Raw genomic sequence first — 9039 nt, 5'->3', positions numbered from 1 at the left:
CCTAGTTTATTATTGTTCAAAAATAACAAAACCGGTTCTACCCCTTTTTATTGCTAAGAGATTTGTTTGTATTCAGCACCTAGCACATTATGACAATGGAAAAAGTTTGAGTCGTAAAATCAAAAAAGAATTATGGTTTTGAATATTTAAAAAAAAAAAACTTTGATTCCTATTTATTTTATTTTTGTCACGTGTCTAATAAATAGGCTGTTTATTATGATTTGAAATAAGAGGTCGTACATAAATATAATATATTAAAAAAAAAAAATTTAACGTTATTTTCCAAGCAAACAATTTTTCACAATAAACTCGAACAGGTGCACCGCGAACATTTTTTTTTTATTTACCAGAACAATAAAATATATTAAAAATAAAAAAAAAGATCACTTACTCGACTGATGGATTATTATAATATATAGTGGACAGCGTGTTGTGGTCGGCCGACGACGAAGGTAACCTGCAGCGTTGTCCTATTTTTCACCAATACTGCGGCGAGCGAGACGATAGAAAAAAAAATTTTTAAAAAATTAAAAAAAAAATTAAAAAATCAAAAAACCGAACGAAAATAAAAAATATATTGTCGACGGAATGTTGTAGCAGACGATGGTAGAAAGTTGAGTCGTACGAGCCCGCGAGTTGTCGACGGAACGAAAAATAAAAATAATAATATTAGTGATACGAGTTTGTGGTGTGTAATTGTTTTAGCGGGATCACGCGAGCGACGGAACGAGAAGACGACGATGTGCCGGCATTACGTTCGCGGACCGAGTGAGAGACTACCGCGGCACTTAAGACTTACGCCGCCGCCGGTGTTGGTAGTGGCGGCGGCGGCGGTGGCGGTGTTCGCCCGACTTTGGCGCCCAGCGACAAGACGCGCGAGGCGCCACGGAGGGCTTTACCCGCAGCTTTTCCGGGCAGGCGCGCTGTGTAAAAAAGCCGCCCCAAGAATGAGACGCGTGGGCAGGCGGTGCTGGTGCGCGGGCGGCGGCGGGATGGCTGCCGGACGCCATCTGCCTGACCGGTCGTCGGCCGCGCAAAAACGCTCGTCCCTGATGACCTAACCGCCTGGCCAGCGGCCGCGCCAGTGTCCAGCGCTACGCTCAGAACGCCGTCGTCACGACTGTTCTGCGCCGAACTATCGTCAGGAACATGACGATGATAATAATAATAATAATGCATCTTCGACGAATGTTCTATAATAATAATAATAATAATAATAATAATAATATATTCTATGACTATAATAATATTATTGTTATTAAAATATTTAGATTTCGAACAAAATTCGTAATCTCGATTACAATTTTCAATTTTGTCTACGTCTTACAACGTTATAACATAAGAAAATTTGAGTTATGAAGAATCAATTTTATTTTAGATGACAGGTCGGCCTATTATCAAACTAAAGGTAAAAAGTGAGAACATTATCAGTGCTTATATTATGTAGCTTTTTACTTTTTAAACCTATAATTACTAAATTTTTAAAATATTGCAATTTAAAAATGCTCATAAGTAACTCATAATTTATTAAAAAATCATAAAAAAAATCGATGTACCTATATACAAACAGATTATGTTCTAAACTTTGAATTAGATACCTACCTATTTGAATGATAGCCGATATCTATATGTCAATAATAAACAATACCATATATAGCATTAATGCTAACACAAACTTGGTTCAACTAAATGCAAACTATCTAAGTCTTATGTTTATTTTTTAAGACGGTGACAATACACGTGGGTGTAATGTCCTCTTAACACCAGGAAGATTGGTCGCTAGAAAGAAATAACTACAATGTGTAAAGGATCTAACCGAGACAGACGGTATGTGGGGCTTATAGAACAGGAAAGCATGCATTTTACACGTGCGTATAGTAATATTATAACACAATAGGTTATTGGAGAACAATATATATATAAGGACAATCGCGATATTTGCTTTCAACTAAAGAGTTTTTACCCTCCATTCAATACATGAGTGTTTATTTTTTCCGTGTTTAGGATGTGTGTGTGTGTGTGTGTGTGTGTGTGTGTGTGTGTGTGTGTGTGTGTGAAACATATTTTTCGAAAACGCAGACGAGATTTTTTGTAGAATTTGACAGATTTTTAAATATTCAATTCGATTGTTAAATAATATACACGTATAATAAATTATATTTCCTTAATATATCCTGAAAACCATGTTAGAATAAATTAATCGAAATTTGTGTGTAATTGATGTAATACTATATCTCACAGTGACCGCCCACTATTGGATAAGGTTCATCATTACGCATCTTCATATCGGTTTTTTTTTTTTACAAGTTTTGTAAGCGATAATGTTAACTAATTTTAGTATAATAATATATTATACGCATATTTTTTCCTCAGAAAACCACGTTAGATTAATTTTATCCAAATTAGCATGCAAATTATGCAATATTATTGCACAGTGTCCGCCCACTATTAGATTAGGTTCATCATTACGCCATCTTCGTACCGTTTTATGTATTTTTTTTAACAATATTTTTAAGGATAAGTTCGATTTTAATATAGTATAATATTATATGCTATTATCCGGAATCCAAACGAGTGAATATCACTCGAGCCATGAGATATTTTAATATCTATAATATTTACAAATTACAATGTAATAAGTCATCACGTCTACAAAACTTTTTCGTTTTATATACTACAATACAAAAAAAAAATGTATGACCATATGCGATCATCTACTTTATATTGTATAGGTAATATCATATAATATGTTATATGTTGTATCAGTTATATGTCACTGTTTTCTTGAAAAATATTCAAATAATAATTTACTTGCTTAATTTTATTGGATATTAATAATTATTATACTAATACAGTTACAATTATAATATATATAATATTAGTTACACACGTACTTGATGATTTTGAAAATATACAATTAGCTCTAAAAAGATATTAGAACGTACGTTTGGTATATTATATTTTATACTAACGTATACATGCATACTTATAGAATGATTATCTGGAATCTAAATTCTACCTATAATCTGGAATAATTTAAGTTTTACAGTAATTATTATTCATAAAAATAAATATGTATGTATTTTAAATAGATACAATCACTGGTTAAAATGTAAAATATAGTATGACCTGACTCTGGGTTATGAGCTTTCATGTTTCAATATAATAATTAATATATCACCACGTATCCGATAAATGGACTTTTTGTGTATTCAGTTTTTGATCACATTAAGGATTTTTTTGGATTTTTGGATTGAATTATTTAAATTTTGTTAATTTAATTTGATTATAAATATTTTAAATGCATTTCTGACATCTGTCGTATAGAGTAATTTTTATATAAATCAATATTACCAAGGTATATAAATATATAATATTGTAGGCACAGTCATAATATAATATTTGATCAGATTAAAATATGATTAATCAAACTGACAGTATTCAGAAGTACATGATAATATATATATATATTATTTAATATATTCTAACTGAGTTATGCATTCACATATTATTTTTTATTACATTTCTAATGTTTTTTTTATAAATTAGTTTTTTAGGTAACTTAATATAATATATTATGATGTTAACCAAATATTTATATTTATCATATTATTAAGTTTATATTTAAATTAAATATGTTCATAGCTGAAAACTGGAAAGGTTGATGGTTAATTTATTTATTTTGTAAATTTCTGTTTGTATGAACTATGAACTACGTGAGTAAATGTGTAGCTAATAAAATAAGTAATGTGCATTTTTAAAAAATAATGACTGATTCTAAAACGTGTAATATCATATTTTCTAGTTTCAGACTATGCGTAATAAAAGTAAATACGTAATAAATTTGTTTGTGCGTTAATAATATTATAATATTATTGTTTTTATTCGAACGAATCGATCGTCTTAATGTAAGGGGATCCATATAGGCAACCTCAAGACTTTTGTGCCATATAAGCCGCATATACACGGAGCTGTTGTATGCGGATCACCCTACTGTGAAGTCACCCTTGACTGGTAATTCAATACCCACTACTTAGCTGTCTTCGTTTACCACCATTTCCGGTTAAAATCCAATCCCTACCCGAAATTCTAACGTAACTATGTATAAATACTTATTCATATATATTATACATATTGTTATGGATACGATTATATTATGAATACAAAATGTTTTAACCAATAAAAAAAAAAATAGTTTCCATACGTTTTCTTAAAAATAAATTATTGAGACTACAATTATTGAAGGTGTATTTTACGAAATATAATATTTTTTTTTATGATTCAAATTTCAATCAACTTATTGTCAATAATAATTAACAATGACGTTATCTCAACCGATTGTAAATCACGGAAAAAATGATATATTTTATTAAAATTTTTTACTATGTGTCACCACTCACCAATTTAATAGTTTCTGCCAATGATATTTATAAGACAAAATTTAGGTTTAACAATACCCGCGAAGTTTGGTTTTTTGACAAAAATGTTTGAACATTCGTTCGATTCAGATTATTAAAAAAAAAACATTTGACGTGATAATATTAATTTTAATGTTAATTGTTCTACATAATATATTCATGCTTATAATACATTGTTAAAAGATTTTTAATCTACACAGATGTTTTAAAATAAACAATTTTACATTCTAATTAATATATATTTTGTAATAAAGTCAATAATAGTAATAACATAAGATACTTTTAAAACTAAATATGTAAGAAGGCGCAGAGTGCAGATTAAACCGGCAGGGTAAAATGTAGGGTCAGTTTAAGGTAACTTTCACGGTAGTTTTTTCTTTTAAGGAGTTTCGTGAGGTGACAAACATTTTTTTTCAATTGAGAACTACATTTTTAACCGTAAATTCTTAAACGATGATTCTTATAAAAATGTTGATGTGTTTGAATTTTTTTTTTTTACTTAGAAAACAAGAATTTAAACAATCTATAATACAATTGGTAATATGGGACGGGAGTACAAGTATACAGGACTGGTTGGCATTATAGAAAGGGGAGGGGGTCCAATAACCCTACTTCATAATTCTAAGCGTTTTTTTTTTTTTAATTGAAAATTGATTTTAAATGTTAAGGAGATCCCTGGACCAATTCCATTTAAGACGTTGGGTGGGTTATCAGAAAGTGTAAGAGAGAAGAGGTTTGAGATTAGAGGATTTAAATGACTGAAAGTATTTTTATGAAATGATTTATAAATTTATAATATCGGGTGGCTATAATTCCTATTTTACATACAATACATGTAATATTTAGTCTAGAACTCATTTTACTCACTAAAAAATGTTAATTAATAATTTTCAAATTATTATAGCAATCATATCTTTACATTAAACATATTATCCCTCCTTTATTCTTTAGTACCTATTTTAAGTATAATTAATTAGTAACTGATAGTGGTTGAATTTCGTTTTATACGAACCGCAGCGTTTACAAATAGATAATGTTCTTGAGTTGTTTTCACAACACAATATAATTTTCAATATGTTTTTCAAATGTACTTAAAATGTACAAAAATCAGAATTTGGATAAAATATGCGTAATGAATGGAAAAAAAATGTAGGACGAGAATGCTTGGCAAATAACTCTGTATAGAACCACAATAGTGATGGTGGACGAAGGGTAGGATTTTCATTCCATTCAAAATACTAAATCATGATTTACATATCGAGTACCTATAGGTACCTACCCATCATGTATTCACGTCTCACGTGTTAAAATTCTGTGTATAAATATGATATTCTGAATAAATAAATGTAAAAGAAAAGTAGTATGTAAATACTATAAATAGTTCATTATCAACAAGATGTGATAAAATTACCCGATATAATAAAATTACTATAAATTGTTGGTAGGTATTAAATTTTATCTGTATAAATATATTTTACACAATACAATTTATTCTATTAATTAATTTATCTCGGTAAAAAAATATTTTTATGGATTTGAGATCGATAAAAGGATAATTTGAAAGAAATATTTTCAACCTAAAGTTCATCGAAAATACCTTTATGTGTCATATGACTTGTCTTATTGGAATTTGATTTTTTGGGGATGTGCGCGTTTAAAGAATCAATTTAAAAAAAATATCTTTACGGTTTTATGGCATTGTAATATTGTGTTAAACGATTTTAATTACTACACTATGTTTATCGGTGACATAAGAAACAAGCTGCACTAAATTAAGATACATAACTGATTTATTCGAACGGAGACGTAATATTATTATGAAAAAATATAATATTTTAGTCTATATACTTCTAATAAGGATTGCAGTAAAGTAGAACTGAAATAAATTACGTCGAAAGACTTTTTGATGTCGAAAAAAGCGTTAACAGAGATTACGAACAGCGACCGTTTCTGCAATTTGCGATTTACCTGATAGCAAAACCCGCGATAAAATCGGACTCTTGATACACATTATTATGTGTATTGAGGACCGGATTGGTTAGGCGAGTTACCGAGAAAATCTCGGTGGGCCGCTTATAGTTTGGGCCGGTTATGTGAGTGTGAGTGAAAATAAATTCATGTTCAAAACACGATTGGACACCTATTATAAGCTCGTAATAATCATAGACGTAAATTCGGTCCACTGAATATGTAAATGGGCCGCTTAGAAGTGAAAATCTCGATGAGCCGATACATACCAATCCGGCGCTGTGTGTATTCATAAATTATAACTATGTGTACAATACATTTTAATATTATTTGTGCATAATGTTGTACGACTTACCGAAGAGAGGACGTGTAGGTATAGATCGGACCGCGACGGACGTAGGAAACGCAAAAATATATCCTTCAGCGAGAAAACGGGATTCCTAGAACACACTGATGCGGTCGCGGACGCGAGGTACTCTCTGTACCGATGGAAGAAGAAAGACGGATCGGGACCGGTCGCGTACCGCGGTTACCGCACGTGCGTCGTTTGGTCACTGGTCGTCGGTGGTCCAAGGAAGTGGCGCACGGGGTGTAGTCAGACGACGACTGACAAGACGGACCCGATAAAATGCGTACAACACATCGTCACGGAGGCGACGGCGAGGAAGTCGTACGCGCGCATATTATTATTATTATTATTTTAACGGTCTCTGGAAGATAAGATACGGCGTTGGCGGCGGCTGTGGCTGCGGTGCGCTAGGGTTGACGTCACGGGCCGTCGCGCCGCCCCGCCGCGTTACGGCCCGTGCATTTTGGCGGCGGTCTTTTTTCTTCCAGAAAAGACTCGCGTGGGCGCCGCCGCCGCCGTGCCGCTCATCCTTCTTTTACTTATTTAATAATATACTGTAGCACGCGCTCGTGTTGGCCGTGGTCCGGTGACTTTCCTCGCGCTCGCGCGTGACACGCGTCCGTGGACAGAGGAGCCGTTAAAAAAAATGTACACCATAATATTTTTGTCGAATAATATTATACTTGAGACAGCGTGTAAAGGAAGATTTAAGGATAGCACGTAATAATATTAATATAGTTGGTAGGTACGACCGTCCAAAAAACCGGCTAAGAAAACACCAAACGGTTTTATCGTATTATACATACCTAATGTACTCAATATTATATATTATTATGTGTGATGTGTCGCATTTACGCCGCCAAATGATAATATTATTACGCCACTTGTAGCTATATATAATTATAATATCTAACATTATTATTATAGTTTTCACGGAATCACTCGTTTAGGGTCGGCTTTGAAGTAGGTTCATATTATGTTGTTATATACATATAAAGAAATTATTGTCCAAATATAAATAAAACAAGTACCTATACTTATAGTACTGACCTTCGTAAATTCATATAGATATATTTATATATAGATAGATAGATTATTAAAGCTTTATATAACTTTGAATTCACAGTGTAAGGATTTTTTGGCCCTTTACCTACAAATCTAAAAATCACCAAAAATTATTATCATTGGTATTATCCTTTAAATTAAATATAGGTACGCGTTAATTTATAGTAATATAGTAAATTATGCATTTATTCAAATATCTATAAGCGTTGTAAGCTAGTAAACTTATAAAGGCTATATTTTAAATACTTAAACACTTTTAAAGTTATGATTTTTTTTTAATTTAAGAACTATCTAGTAGTGAAACAAAATTGTTCCAAATAAGGACCTCATATTATTATTTTTTAATAATAAACTATAAGTCTATAAGTACTCGTTTCAATTTCAATTTCACTATTTCAACATACGTCAATATTTTCAAAAACATCATCTGTAAATACTCCTTATTGCCACATGTACAGTCCTTAAATAAATACCATACAAATCAATAGATTTCGAAATATATGATGGTATAAAGTATACTTTATATTTTAATAAATATAAAATAAATAAATGTATTAAATAAATAATTTTAATAAATGCATAATTGAAGCATGGTTATCTGGTGAACATGCTTAACAAAACCTTTTTTTTATACAAAAATAAATTTAAAGCCACTTAATCATTTGTAGGTACTGTACAATAATAACATTTTAACTTTTAAGTTCTCTTACATTGTTTATCTGAAATGTGTGATGTGTCGATTCATTCCTAGAGTGATATGGCAAGACAACGGCACAAGTATATTATGGACTATGGTGACAGTCTTTGTTTATCGACCACCGTGTGATCCGAGTGTAGTTTCTCACGACTATTGAAAAAACGCGAACGGTCAGTCGACGACTTGACTTCCGGTTCCGGAAGATAGAGCGAATATACATTTACACGTAAAAAATGTTTTTTCTTATCTAATATTTTATTCTATATTTTCATATAGCAATTTTTTTTATATATTTATAGTCAATGTTAATTAATTTAAATATCATCGATACGAGTAATAATTTATATAATTTGGTATATGTCAAATATAAGAAAAGAAAACAATAATTTAATTTTGTGACGTGAATGATGTGATGTGTTTGAATGACACCCTGCATACTTAATAGTTAAAAGAATATAATTTATTTATTTTTTGGGTAGGTATACTGATAGAAAAAAAATAGGAGGGGGCTTGGAAGGGTTTGGCCTACAAAGCTATAAAGT

The 9039-nt window shown here is 31.1% G+C and overlaps 1 protein-coding gene across 3 annotated transcripts in view; it reads right to left on the bottom strand.

Annotated features, from left to right (window-relative positions):
• The window catches only part of LOC100160397 (homeobox protein prospero), a 51416-nt gene extending 44428 nt beyond the window's left edge, over window positions 1-6988 (bottom strand). Inside the window, exon 1 of one of the 3 annotated variants that reach the window (XM_016808376.2) lies at window positions 6742-6988. The gene's annotated coding sequence lies outside the window, so the exon portion shown is untranslated. Of the gene's footprint in view, window positions 1-391; window positions 870-6741 lie in introns of those variants that run through there. The other 2 variants (XM_016808375.2, XM_016808377.2) reach the window with 2 other exon arrangements.
• Between the last annotated feature and the right edge of the window lie 2051 nt (window positions 6989-9039).

The sequence above is a fragment of the Acyrthosiphon pisum genome, chromosome A1 (genome assembly GCF_005508785.2).
Source record: "Acyrthosiphon pisum isolate AL4f chromosome A1, pea_aphid_22Mar2018_4r6ur, whole genome shotgun sequence".
In the NCBI taxonomy this organism is placed as follows: Eukaryota; Metazoa; Arthropoda; class Insecta; order Hemiptera; family Aphididae; genus Acyrthosiphon; species Acyrthosiphon pisum.
The sequence above is the reverse complement of the archived record's forward strand: the minus strand, read 5'-3'. Positions and strand labels throughout refer to the sequence as shown.